Genomic DNA, 16,050 nt, shown 5'->3' on the forward strand with positions numbered 1-16,050 from the left:
AAGCAACAACACCCAGCATAAAACATCATCCAGATTAAGTTGGGTTGTATCAAAATTTGGCTTAAAGATGATTGAAATCATAGTTTCAATCAACCAAGAGATTCTTCAAACCTTCCTTTTGTATAGAGGTAAAATTGATTAACATTTCGCTCAATTCCAAAAAAATTTCAAACTTGTCAATTTTCCCCATGTTTTTTCAACAAATATTTTGAAAAAAGTTAACTATGCAACAAGTGGCAAAAAGTGGATTTTTTCAGCACGAATTGTCGAGTTAATCACAATTTCGAAATTCGGCAATCGAGTTACATACCTAATTTTATGCTAATTAAAAAAATTCCCTTGAAAATTCATTAATTAACCAACAAAAGGCTAATCTCACCAAATGACCAAACGTGGGCGACCATATCAACGACTGAAAATTTATGATTGAGTAGGTCGTGGAACGTACTTTTCGACACAGAAAAGTGCTGAAAAGTAGCACTTTTCGATACTATTTTGTCGGAATATTCACTTCACAACACTTAATTGCATTAAGATAAATGAGTCAACTGTTTCTTTTTTCAAATCTATCAAAATTATACCAAAATTCAATAATTCTTAAATTTTTCAATGTGAAAATTGTTTTAAAGTTCTTCTTAGAATTTTGTAACTTTCTGTGATTTTTAGAATTGAAAAATTTTTTTTTCATATTTTTGAAATTTTTAAACAACCCAAACTGCACCGATTATAAATTAACATTCATGTAAACAAGTTATTTAATTTATTATCATAAATTTTCACATTTTCAACATTCTTAAATTTTAGAAGTTTTAAAGTAAGTTTATTAGAGTTTTTAACAGGTTTTGTAATGTAGTTTTTATTTCTGCAGACAAAAATGACAAAAATGACAAAAATGACAAAAATGACAAAAATGACAAAAATGACAAAAATGACAAAAATGACAAAAATGACAAAAATGACAAAAATGACAAAAATGACAAAAATGACAAAAATGACAAAAATGACAAAAATGACAAAAATGACAAAAATGACAAAAATGACAAAAATGACAAAAATGACAAAAATGACAAAAATGACAAAAATGACAAAAATGACAAAAATGACAAAAATGACAAAAATGACAAAAATGACAAAAATGACAAAAATGACAAAAATGACAAAAATGACAAAAATGACAAAAATGACAAAAATGACAAAAATGACAAAAATGACAAAAATGACAAAAATGACAAAAATGACAAAAATGACAAAAATGACAAAAATGACAAAAATGACAAAAATGACAAAAATGACAAAAATGACAAAAATGACAAAAATGACAAAAATGACAAAAATGACAAAAATGACAAAAATGACAAAAATGACAAAAATGACAAAAATGACAAAAATGACAAAAATGACAAAAATGACAAAAATGACAAAAATGACAAAAATGACAAAAATGACAAAAATGACAAAAATGACAAAAATGACAAAAATGACAAAAATGACAAAAATGACAAAAATGACAAAAATGACAAAAATGACAAAAATGACAAAAATGACAAAAATGACAAAAAATGACAAAAATGACAAAAATGACAAAAATGACAAAAATGACAAAAATGACAAAAATGACAAAAATGACAAAAATGACAAAAATGACAAAAATGACAAAAATGACAAAAATGACAAAAATGACAAAAATGACAAAAATGACAAAAATGACAAAAATGACAAAAATGACAAAAATGACAAAAATGACAAAAATGACAAAAATGACAAAAATGACAAAAATGACAAAAATGACAAAAATGACAAAAATGACAAAAATGACAAAAATGACAAAAATGACAAAAATGACAAAAATGACTAAAATGACAAAAATGACAAAAATGACAAAAATGACAAAAATGACAAAAATGACAAAAATGACAAAAATTACAAAAATGACAAAAATGACAAAAATGACAAAAATGACAAAAATGACAAAAATGACAAAAATGACATAAATGACAAAAATGACAAAAATGACAAAAATGACAAAAATGACAAAAATGACAAAAATGACAAAAATGACAAAAATGACAAAAATGACAAAAATGACAAAAATGACAAAAATGACAAAAATGACAAAAATGACAAAAATGACAAAAATGACAAAAATGACAAAAATGACAAAAATGACAAAAATGACAAAAATGACAAAAATGACAAAAATGACAAAAATGACAAAAATGACAAAAATGACAAAAATGACAAAAATGACAAAAATGACAAAAATGACAAAAATGACAAAAATGACAAAAATGACAAAAATGACAAAAATGACAAAAATGACAAAAATGACAAAAATGACAAAAATGACAAAAATGACAAAAATGACAAAAATGACAAAAATGACAAAAATGACAAAAATGACAAAAATGACAAAAATGACAAAAATGACAAAAATGACAAAAATGACAAAAATGACAAAAATGACAAAAATGACAAAAATGACAAAAATGACAAAAATGACAAAAATGACAAAAATGACAAAAATGACAAAAATGACAAAAATGACAAAAATGACAAAAATGACAAAAATGACAAAAATGACAAAAATGACAAAAATGACAAAAATGACAAAAATGACAAAAATGACAAAAATGACAAAAATGACAAAAATGACAAAAATGACAAAAATGACAAAAATGACAAAAATGACAAAAATGACAAAAATGACAAAAATGACAAAAATGACAAAAATGACAAAAATGACAAAAATGACAAAAATGACAAAAATGACAAAAATGACAAAAATGACAAAAATGACAAAAATGACAAAAATGACAAAAATGACAAAAATGACAAAAATGACAAAAATGACAAAAATGACAAAAATGACAAAAATGACAAAAATGACAAAAATGACAAAAATGACAAAAATGACAAAAATGACAAAAATGACAAAAATGACAAAAATGACAAAAATGACAAAAATGACAAAAATGACAAAAATGACAAAAATGACAAAAATGACAAAAATGACAAAAATGACAAAAATGACAAAAATGACAAAAATGACAAAAATGACAAAAATGACAAAAATGACAAAAATGACAAAAATGACAAAAATGACAAAAATGACAAAAATGACAAAAATGACAAAAATGACAAAAATGACAAAAATGACAAAAATGACAAAAATGACAAAAATGACAAAAATGACAAAAATGACAAAAATGACAAAAATGACAAAAATGACAAAAATGACAAAAATGACAAAAATGACAAAAATGACAAAAATGACAAAAATGACAAAAATGACAAAAATGACAAAAATGACAAAAATGACAAAAATGACAAAAATGACAAAAATGACAAAAATGACAAAAATGACAAAAATGACAAAAATGACAAAAATGACAAAAATGACAAAAATGACAAAAATGACAAAAATGACAAAAATGACAAAAATGACAAAAATGACAAAAATGACAAAAATGACAAAAATGACAAAAATGACAAAAATGACAAAAATGACAAAAATGACAAAAATGACAAAAATGACAAAAATGACAAAAATGACAAAAATGACAAAAATGACAAAAATGACAAAAATGACAAAAATGACAAAAATGACAAAAATGACAAAAATGACAAAAATGACAAAAATGACAAAAATGACAAAAATGACAAAAATGACAAAAATGACAAAAATGACAAAAATGACAAAAATGACAAAAATGACAAAAATGACAAAAATGACAAAAATGACAAAAATGACAAAAATGACAAAAATGACAAAAATGACAAAAATGACAAAAATGACAAAAATGACAAAAATGACAAAAATGACAAAAATGACAAAAATGACAAAAATGACAAAAATGACAAAAATGACAAAAATGACAAAAATGACAAAAATGACAAAAATGACAAAAATGACAAAAATGACAAAAATGACAAAAATGACAAAAATGACAAAAATGACAAAAATGACAAAAATGACAAAAATGACAAAAATGACAAAAATGACAAAAATGACAAAAATGACAAAAATGACAAAAATGACAAAAATGACAAAAATGACAAAAATGACAAAAATGACAAAAATGACAAAAATGACAAAAATGACAAAAATGACAAAAATGACAAAAATGACAAAAATGACAAAAATGACAAAAATGACAAAAATGACAAAAATGACAAAAATGACAAAAATGACAAAAATGACAAAAATGACAAAAATGACAAAAATGACAAAAATGACAAAAATGACAAAAATGACAAAAATGACAAAAATGACAAAAATGACAAAAATGACAAAAATGACAAAAATGACAAAAATGACAAAAATGACAAAAATGACAAAAATGACAAAAATGACAAAAATGACAAAAATGACAAAAATGACAAAAATGACAAAAATGACAAAAATGACAAAAATGACAAAAATGACAAAAATGACAAAAATGACAAAAATGACAAAAATGACAAAAATGACAAAAATGACAAAAATGACAAAAATGACAAAAATGACAAAAATGACAAAAATGACAAAAATGACAAAAATGACAAAAATGACAAAAATGACAAAAATGACAAAAATGACAAAAATGACAAAAATGACAAAAATGACAAAAATGACAAAAATGACAAAAATGACAAAAATGACAAAAATGACAAAAATGACAAAAATGACAAAAATGACAAAAATGACAAAAATGACAAAAATGACAAAAATGACAAAAATGACAAAAATGACAAAAATGACAAAAATGACAAAAATGACAAAAATGACAAAAATGACAAAAATGACAAAAATGACAAAAATGACAAAAATGACAAAAATGACAAAAATGACAAAAATGACAAAAATGACAAAAATGACAAAAATGACAAAAATGACAAAAATGACAAAAATGACAAAAATGACAAAAATGACAAAAATGACAAAAATGACAAAAATGACAAAAATGACAAAAATGACAAAAATGACAAAAATGACAAAAATGACAAAAATGACAAAAATGACAAAAATGACAAAAATGACAAAAATGACAAAAATGACAAAAACCACAAAAATGACAAAAATGACAAAAATGACAAAAATGACAAAAATGACAAAAAAGACAAAAATGACAAAAATGACAAAAATGACAAAAATGACAAAAATGACAAAAATGACAAGAATGACAAAAATGACAAAATTGTTAGAAATGAAAAAATGACAAAAATGACAAACATCTTATATTTTCCAATTACAAAAGTTTTTCCCCTTTTTTTTCGATTTTTATCAAAAAATTTTAAATTCTGTTTTTTTTTGTTTCCAATTTGATCTCAGGATTTGATCGTACAATTTCTCATACTCATCACGTTTTTAAATTTTCGCATTTCCTTAAGAAGTCGAATTCTAGTTCTAGTCGAAGTCTTTTTTTTATGTTTTTCAAGTTATAGTAATTTTTCAACGTAAACTCAATTTCACTTTATTGCCATTTTATTCGAGTTTATCTTTATAATTTTGATTATTGAAACTTATTGGTATAATTTTAAATATACTTCAACTATCTACAGATTTTTTTTTTCGTTATGTCTTCTTAATTTTGCAAACTGAAGGAGATTTTTTTTTCAACTTCTAACAATGAAATTTCTCAAACTTATAATATATTTTTTAACTTCCATGCATTTTCTAATTTTTTGCATTCTTCTAAATAAATTATGATCAAAGTATTTTTTAAATTAAACCTTGAATCAAAACATAAATTGTTGAATGTTCAGCACTTTTCATGTTTATATTTGAAGCCATTAAAATTTTTAGGATATTGTTTTTACCTCCAGTTTCAAAAATCTAAGTATTTAAACAGTTTATTATTTCACTTTCTAATATTGGCATAATTTTAATGTTTGTCAAAATTTAATTTTTGTGTATTTTGTTTCATAATTTATATTTTATAATTCTTTTATACTCCTTTCGTATCAATTTTATCATTTCTGTCATTTTGATCATTTTTATAATTTAATCATTTTTGTCAGTAGATACGTATTATCATTTTTAACATTATTGTCACTTATTTTGTGTTTGTCACTTTTTTTTATTTGGGTCATTTTGTCATTTTTCCATTTCTGTTATTTTTGCCATTTTTTTCATTTTTAACTTGCTATTTTTGACATTTTCATTTGACTATTTTTGAAATTAAGGTCATTTTTGTCACTTGGGTCAATTTAGATTTTTTTTTAAATTTTTTTCATTCTTTACACTCGTGTAATTTTTGTCATTTAAGTTAATTATGTTCATTTTTCTGTGAATCAAAGCACTTGAAAGATTCCCTTTATTTCAACCACGGCTACCGACTTTATTTCGATTGCTTTGATTCAGTAGAATTATTCAACCAAGTAGGCTCACAACACACATTAGAGTCGTTTTGTCATTCTAATTAGTTTTGTCTTTTTTGTCATTTTTGTCATTTTTGTCATTTTTGTCATTTTTGTCATTTTTGTCATTTTTGTCATTTTTGTCATTTTTGTCATTTTTGTCATTTTTGTCATTTTTGTCATTTTTGTCATTTTTGTCATTTTTGTCATTTTTGTCATTTTTGTCATTTTTGTCATTTTTGTCATTTTTGTCATTTTTGTCATTTTTGTCATTTTTGTCATTTTTGTCATTTTTGTCATTTTTGTCATTTTTGTCATTTTTGTCATTTTTGTCATTTTTGTCATTTTTGTCATTTTTGTCATTTTTGTCATTTTTGTCATTTTTGTCATTTTTGTCATTTTTGTCATTTTTGTCATTTTTGTCATTTTTGTCATTTTTGTCATTTTTATCATTTTTGTCGTTTTTGTCATTTTTGTCATTTTTGTCATTTTTGTCATTTTTGTCATTTTTGTCATTTTTGTCATTTTTGTCATTTTTGTCATTTTTGTCATTTTTGTCATTTTTGTCATTTTTGTCATTTTTGTCATTTTTGTCATTTTTGTCATTTTTGTCATTTTTGTCATTTTTGTCATTTTTGTCATTTTTGTCATTTTTGTCATTTTTGTCATTTTTGTCATTTTTGTCATTTTTGTCATTTTTGTCATTTTTGTCATTTTTGACATTTTTGTCATTTTTGCCATTTTTGTCAATCTTAATTTTGTAATTTTTAGAATTTCCTGTCATTTTGAAATTTTTTCCGTGTATTTTTAAACATTTTTTAGATTTATTTAATTATTGTTGTTCATTTCATTGAATTCACTTTTGTCATTTGTTTCTTTTTTTTTCAATTGTTTGATGTATTAAATCTGATTTTTTTTTCATTTCTCTTGTATTTTTAAAATGTTGTCATTTTAGTTATTTTAGTCTATTTGGACATAAGGTCATTTTTGTAATTTTTTTTCATTTTTTGTGATATTTGTGACGTTTTTAATTTTTGTAACTTAGATCATTTTATTTTTTATATTAGTCATTTTAGTCGTTTTGGTTTGTTTTTTTTTTTGTCATTTATTTAATTAGGTTTGTTTTTGTTATTTTGGAAATTTCATCTTTTTTGTGATTTGTGATGTTATTTATTTCTGTAATACTAGTTATTTCATTCATGAAAAATAACAAATTTGTGATATCTGTGACGTTTTTAATTTTGTAATTTTAGTTATTTATCAATTTATTTTAGTTTTTTACTTTGTCCTTTCAGTTATTTTAGTTAATTTATTCAATTTTATCAGTTATGTCATTTGCGTTTTTTAAGTCGTTTAGGTCATTAAGGCATTTTTGTTCATTGTTGTTTTCGTTCGTATTTGTTTTGTTATTCTAGGCATTTCAGCCATTTTTTTTTCATTTTTTGTAGTTTTTGTCATATTTCAAATTTTCTTTATTTTAGTCATACCTACGTCACTTTTGTAATATTTTTTTCAATATTTTAAATTTTTGTCATTTCAGTCATGTCATTTTTATCTTTTAAGTCATTTTTGTGATTAAGGTTATATTTGTCATTTTTGAAATTTATTTAATATTATTTAATTTAAGTCCTTTTAGTCTCTTTAGTCATTTTCATCACTTTGTGATTTTAAGCACTTTAATAATTTTTGTCGTATTTGTTTTTTTTTGTCAATTTTGTTATTTTAGTCATTTATTTCGTGATTGTCATTTTTGTCCTGTTAGAAATTTTTATCAGTGTAGTAATTGAAATGGTTTTTTATATTAATATTTTTTTCTTATTTTTTCTATCATTTCTGCCATTATTTTCCTTTTTAGGCATTTGTGTCACTTGTGTCAATTTGTAGTTTTTTGTAATTTTTATCATATTTGTCATTTTAACATTTGAATCATTCTGGCATTCTGAATATTTTTGTTATTTTTGTCATTTAAAACATGTCATTTCAGTAGTTTTCGTGATCATGTAATTTCAATGAATTTAGTCATTCAGAGTCATTTCCTTCATTTGGCATATATATGAATTATTCGAAAGGTTTTCTAATCGAAGTGTAACTTTCACTAGCTTCCGATGCAATTCGATTGTAGTTTGACGACGAAAGTTCAAATTCCCGCCAAAGTATTCCGCCGACATTAAGTGGGACCCACCGGGTGTTTGTGTTTTTCTGTTTTGATTCTACCGAAACCAGCTCAAAACTACGAGCGTCGCGTTCTTCAAAAAAAAAAAAAACATAAAATAAAACTCCGTCCGATGCCCCAGACCAGACAGTGCAGTCGTCGGGCGCGCGAAGTGGAAGTCTCGCTCGAGAGGTCAATGAAACTGCAAACGCCGCAAGACATCCAAAACCACTGCGCGTTGCACTCTTCGTCGTCGGCAGTCTTCACGTCTTGCGCTACTCGATCGTTGTTGTTTATGTAAAAATCGAGGGAAAAATAACCAAACCAAAACACCAAACCGTTGTCCGTTCTCACGTGTGCTGGCTGTGCCCTCTCTCCCTCTTCCTCCTGTGAGGACTTTGACGACTTTGGCTTAAGCCGCTTTCTGCAGCAACAACAACGTCGTCGTTGTCGGGCGATCAAATCAAAAGTGTCATGACTTTACGACTTCTGGTGAACTCCCCACAACAACAACAACAACACCGCGCAATGCACTCTGCACTACCTTCCTTCCTACAACTCGGTATTTGACGACTTCGAAAACAGATTGACGTGTTCGTTTCGTTCTGGAGTTAAGCCGTGCCATATCTACATTATTATTATTTGGTCGTAAACAGAAGGTTCGTTGGAGCCTCCCCGATCTCTGCCTTACCCTTTTTTTCAGGTGGACCTTTCAAGAAAAACACCCGACCACGACGAGACCACAGGCAAATGACCGAACGACGAATATGATCGATCCTTAACCCGATCGCACGCCACCACCTGGCTCTGATGGGTTGTTGTTTTCAAGTTCCTACCCTAAGGTTTTTCCAGCAATTCGTCAGGTCAGGATGCATTCTTGCTGCGCAACACCACACTTCTTGGGTTGTTTACGTTCTGATGTTTGGTCCATTCGAATGGCTCGTAAATCTACCGCCCCGAGAGTGATCGCCAACAAACCGGTCACACACACGGGAGGTCCCCCATTGATTTTTGCAACTGCAAAAAAAAAACTGCTGGCTAGACGTCATAAAAATACGCGATCGTTGTCGCATCATAAACTTTGCGCGCTGCCGTCCGTCGCGATCGTCAAACATCATCACGAGCATCAATCGTTGCCGTTTTTGTGCCGGGTTCCTTTCCTTTTGATTTGGCGGCTGCATGCATGTGCAATTCGAATTCGTTTCGAGTTTTGCGGTGGACACGAGAATTTATTTTCAAACAACAACGAACGGTGCACATAATTGAAAATAAGCCGAAAAAACATGGCCACCAGCCTCGGTGAGTAATGTTAGCGCGGGTGAATAATGTAATTAAAAAACTGAGGCAGTAAAATGTTACACAGAGCATGGGAATAAGTATAACAGACATCTGCGTGGAATTAACAAGAATACCAATGCGTCCACGATCTTTTGGTAATTGAACGATAATTGCGACCAACACTTGATCGATGAATCAAGTCAGAGTCAGACCAAAACAAGATAAAAATTGTCCTCGAGGAAGCAAACATACAGATTTGGAGTTAAAAGAAGTATTAGGCAAATAAATTCGGATTATTAGGCAATTTGCGGTCCGACTTCCGATAAACGAAGATGAAGTACTGGATTGTCGGAAGTCTGTGTGCATAATATGATTTTTTTTTGTAAATTCTTTATTTGAAACGGCTCATACCTTTAGGCTTTAAGGAGCCAAACTCGTTTTGTTTGATTAAAATTGTGTGCTTATATTTAGTTCACTTTTCGAAGAAAAAAGAAGATAGATAGGGAAATATGAAAATGAAAAGAATTATAGACGAAGATCAATAGCTTTTAGGAAAAGGTATATTTCGAACATGTAGTCCAAGTCTATCAGAGCCAACAAATCTCTCACTGGAACATAGTCTGGTTTACCTCGGGCCAGAAGGGAGTCTATAAAATTCGTTGTAGCGGCAAGATGGACCTCGCACGACCAAACAATATGCTCGATGTCGTTGTAGCCTTGGCCGCAACTACACAAATTGCTGCCAGCAATGTCAAAACGATAGAGTACCGCGTCTAAGAAATAATGATTGGACTTAAGACGGGAAAATATACGTATAAAATCCCGACTCAAGTTCAATCTATTAAACCATGGTTTAAGGCTTACCTTTGGGATAATCGACTGGAGCCACCGACCCAACTCATCCGCGTCCCATTTGCCCTGCCAGTTGACAAGAGAGTTTCTTCAAACTAAAAAGTAAAATTCGTTGAAGGCGATTTCACGCTGATACGTGTCGCCTTCCATCGCTCCTTTGCCAGAGAGTCTGCCTTCTCATTACCTTCTATCGAGCAATGCGAGGGAACCCAAAGGTGATGGTGCGACGTTTTGATAAAGCACTCAAATTATCCCGTATCTTCTCGAAGAAGTATGGCGAGTGCTTTCCCGATTTTATTGAGTGGATTGCTTCAACAGAACTCCGTAACACTATCAGTAACAATATAGTAGGGCCCAACCGGCCTTGAAGCAACATTGTCCAAAGCCCAATGAATTGCTGCTAACTACGCTATATATACAGAGCATGACTGCAGGCTGTGAGAGGCGCTAGATGTTTCGTTGAACACACCATATCCCGTTGATTGCTCTATGAGTGATACAGTTTTAAAAGATCTTCTGGATGGGCTCTATGCTTCTTAGAGAATCAACCATCTCCGTTTTCTGTGGAGAAAACTCAATACCAAGCCCAAAGGCCCAGGATGACACTCTTTTTTTATTAGTTGATGACCCAGGTGGTAAATCCTTTTTACGGATTGCATTCCAAGGCACGGCGAGCCACCGCATCCCCCCAGTTTGCTACTTTGAGTCCATGGGTGCAATTGGACGACTCATGATACTATGCTAAGGAACATTGTATCCCCTACGCCATAAAATCCACCTGGGGCCGCTTGACCTTTGTTCCCACCTCGAACTGTTTAGCACACTTTCATCTTTAATGGTGGGAGGTCGTTTCGCGCTAATGCGCTCCATGGCAATACTCGTTTCCGAATCCTCTTTCAGCAAATACCTCATTCTAATACAACTCGATGCACAACCCCTCCTCTGACGAGTTAGGACCCGACATCTCATCGTGTTAAAAGAGGTCCCCATTTAGCGCAACTACTAACTTTGTGGATCTAGTCCAGGAAGTCCAGAAACACAAAGCGAGTTGTCGACGACACTTTCTCTGTTCGAACACGCGGGTCAGGAGGCAAGTCTCCTAAGCCACGTGTAAGACTCAGACTCCTCCGAACTCTCTAGTGTTGACTTAAGTCACCAGTCAGCGCAACTACCCAATTTTCAAGTCGGGTGCTTTATTCCCCGAAGCGCAAATCAAGCTGTAGACCGCCCTCATCAGGTCGCACTTGCGATTCAGGCGCAACATTTCCCGAAACGCGTGCCGAATCCTGACACATCCGGCATACTGTGCCTCACTGACACTGACGTGTTTAACCCGTCTCTAAGTGATTGACCCACCATTGGCCACCATTTTGCGCAACTACTCATTTTGTGAGTCGGGTCTATACCCACCGAAACGCAAAATCAGTTGGCGATCGCTCTACCTCCGGTCACGTCCGCATATCAGGGCCATGACCCCTCGAACTCGGGTTGGACCCTCACCCTCACACCCGAGTACTGGTACCTAAGTACCCGGGTGCACCACTACTTCCGCGCGGATTTGGCAGATCCGTCGACGGCCTCTAGTGGGTTTAGTGATAGTTCTCTTAGCTGTACATCTGCAATACGCCGGACTTGCAGACACGTTTCCGCCCTGGACCACGAGGAGGTGGAACTAGCCCTAGAGCCCAGGATGACACTCTGTCTAAAGAATCTTGTAAAGGTCTGTGCAGATGTGCTTCAGTATCACCTGTTACAGATACTACGCCATCATCTGCAAGTTGTCTTAGAGTGCAGCCTTCAGAGAGACAACTGTCGATGTCACTTACGTAAAAGTTGTACAAAAGTAGACTCAAACATGAACCCTGCGGGAGGCCCATGTAAGAGGTTCTTCTAACTGCAATATCTCAATGAGCAAAGTTCAGATGTTTCTCACAAAGCAACTGTAGATATACCTCTATTGAGACTGCATCAAAAGCTCCCTTTATGTCTAGAAACACTGAAGCCATTTATTCACGTTTCGCTTACGCCATTTGTATCTCTGAAGACAGCAAAGGAAGACAATCGTTTGTCCCTCTGCCCCTGCGAAACCCAAATTGAGTATCTGAAAGTAGATCGTTTTCAAAAATAACCTTTATTTAAAAAAAAAAAGAATGGTGCATAGTATGCATTACAGATGGCGCAAAAAATAATTTATCTCAGAACTGAATTTATCATCAAGACTTCAATAAAAATCAAATATTTTCTCCTATTTATCAAAATAAAAATCAATCATCAAATATGTGTTTTGAATAATGAGTGGCTCAATACAAAACGAGTACCAAATGAGGGAACATTGCCAAAAGAAAAAAGATTTCGTTTCAAGAGCATATTGTTCCTGCTGAAAATTTCATTATGTTGCTTTCTCTACGCCCCAAAAAAAGAAAACTAGCCGAACTCTGTTGGTGCGACCTGGAAGTAAATTTTGGGTTATTTATGTTCTGAGTGTTCTCAACTGTTGACAAAAAAAAATCAACAACAACAGCTGAGCCACTTAGCTAAGAGCCACTAGATGGTGCTGTTTTAGGCAAATTTTAACGGCTTTAAAATGGACGACGATTCAAATTCTTACACACGGATTCGACACATATTTGTTCGGGGCCCGTTCTCTGTGGTTTCTTCTCAATCTGATGTATAATAACGCCAATATCACAAAAACAATAAACAGTTGATATGGACGACCCTTTTGCCGACCTCTGACCCAAAATGCAATGCCTGAAATCGATTGCCCATCTCTAAAAACCCTCATGTGCAAATTTTCATCACAATCCGACGAAAAATAATGTCAATATCGCGAAAACAATATTTATCTTGTATGGACGAACCCCTTCAGAAGGGGTCATCCGAAAATCCGAAAACATTCTTCATCATTCCTGGTCCTAATGAACATACATGCCTAATTTCAGCTCTCTAGCTCTTAAGACGGCTGAGTCTATAGAGGACAAACAAACAAACAAACAAACAAACAAACCCACAGAAATTGCTTTTTATTATTATTTAAGAGGAGAGATCACCGTGAATTTGTTTTATGAAATGAATTTGCGGCTTTATCGGTGAGGGTTAAAGAGTTGAAATGAAAGACGGATAGAAGAACAGAAGAAAATTCTAAGGTGGTGAAAAGAGCGAAGAGCATTTGAAATAGAAGCTTGACCACATGCTAAATTCTTTGTCCCACATCAATTAACTGTATTGAAGAAGTAGTACCCAATAGAGAAGGCACTACATTTTTCGATACAGCTAATTATGGATGGTTCGACCGCCATGTGAGTGTGCACATGTGCCGAACGGACAAAAAATTTAGCATGTGGTTGCTCTGTTAAGTCTTCTATTGTGCGATATCGTTCCATCGATGGCTAGGTAGATTTCTTATTTTCGTTTTGTGCGGATGTTCCAACTGGATTGAGTTGTCGCATACGGTCAACGGTCAGAAATCTTGGCCTAACTATTTTCGATTATCGGAACGATGTTTTGTAATTGATTTTTATAGCCGAATTATTTTTTTATTATTTAAGAGGAGAGATCACCGTGAATTTGTTTTATGAAATGAATTTGCGGCTTTATCGGTGAGGGTTAAAGAGTTGAAATGAAAGACGGATAGAAGAACAGAAAAATTTTTTGTCCGTTCGGCACATGTGCACACTCACATGGCGGTCGAACCATCCATAATTAACTGTATCGAAAAATGTAGTGCCTTCTCTATTGGGTACTACTTCTTCAATACAGTTAATTGATGTGGGACAAAGAATTTAGCATGTGGTCAAGCTTCTATTTCAAATGCTCTTCGCTCTTTTCACCACCTTAGAATTTTCTTCTGTTCTTCTATCCGTCTTTCATTTCAACTCTTTAACCCTCACCGATAAAGCCGCAAATTCATTTCATAAAACAAATTCACGGTGATCTCTCCTCTTAAATAATAAAAAAATAATTCGGCTATAAAAATCAATTACAAAACATCGTTCCGATAATCGAAAATAGTTAGGCCAAGATTTCTGACCGTTGACCGTATGCGACAACTCAATCCAGTTGGAACATCCGCACAAAACGAAAATAAGAAATCTACCTAGCCATCGATGGAACGATATCGCACAATAGAAGACTTAACAGAGCAACCACATGCTAAATTTTTTGTCCGTTCGGCACATGTGCACACTCACATGGCGGTCGAACCATCCATAATTAACTGTATCGAAAAATGTAGTGCCTTCTCTATTGGGTACTACTTCTTCAATACAGTTAATTGATGTGGGACAAAGAATTTAGCATGTGGTCAAGCTTCTATTTCAAATGCTCTTCGCTCTTTTCACCACCTTAGAATTTTCTTCTGTTCTTCTATCCGTCTTTCATTTCAACTCTTTAACCCTCACCGATAAAGCCGCAAATTCATTTCATAAAATTGCTTTTTATATATATAGATTATTGTGAACTTCAAAAATGAGTTTTAGTAGTTTTATAACCAGGAGAAATGAATATAAAAAATAGTTTATCTCTGACTTCAAGACTCATCATCTCATCATCAACACTTCAATTAAAATCAAATATTTTCTCCTTTTTATCAAAATGAAAATCAATCATTAAATAAGTGTTTTGAATAAATTCTCTTATATCATATATGGATATTAACTTTTTTCCTAATCGAGAATTCACATTTCAATTTAATATTGAATCAAAGCAATCGAAAGATTCCTTTTAATTCAACCACGGTAAATGAAAAGTTCATATACCAGTATTTCGATAGCAACTTACTACCTTCTTCAGTGAACGTTTTCGATTGATGAATGTGTATCGTGTATCGGTAGCAAAAACCTCCGAATGCTCGGCAGTTGTGCCGTTGTCTGTTTTTTGGGTCTACCTACCATATTCTGGGTGTTTTCTGGTAGTGCTAAATTATTTTCTACCCGGTTTTGGGCATTGTCAGGTAAATTATTGTATTTCTTTTTACCTAAGAATTTGAACAACCAAGTGTGCCGTGGTCCGGTGTCTCCGCTTCAACGGAAATCTTTCACTACTTTAACTCCTATTCAGAAGGAGTTCCAACGAAGGTCCATGGAGTTCAACAGTGTCAACGCAGTCGAATTGCGACACAAGTTGACAAAGTTTGATATTGAACTAGTGTTCACTAGCTCTAATAATCAACTGAAATCCATCTTAGGATCGACAAAAGATCCAGTGGAGCTCCTTCATAGATCTGGTGTGTACAAAATCAGTTGTTCCGACTGTGATAAGGTTTACATTGGACAAACCAAAAGGAAGTTGATTGATAGATGCGAGGAACACATGGCTATAGCTAGATCTGACTCAAAGAAGAAAATTCTTCCTTCACAGAATCCTAGATCTGCAGTAGCTTTACACATGTGTGAATCTGGTCACTCTATTGATCGAGGAAATGTCTCGCT

The sequence above is a fragment of the Uranotaenia lowii genome, chromosome 2 (assembly GCF_029784155.1).
Source record: "Uranotaenia lowii strain MFRU-FL chromosome 2, ASM2978415v1, whole genome shotgun sequence".
Classification (NCBI taxonomy): domain Eukaryota; kingdom Metazoa; phylum Arthropoda; class Insecta; order Diptera; family Culicidae; genus Uranotaenia; species Uranotaenia lowii.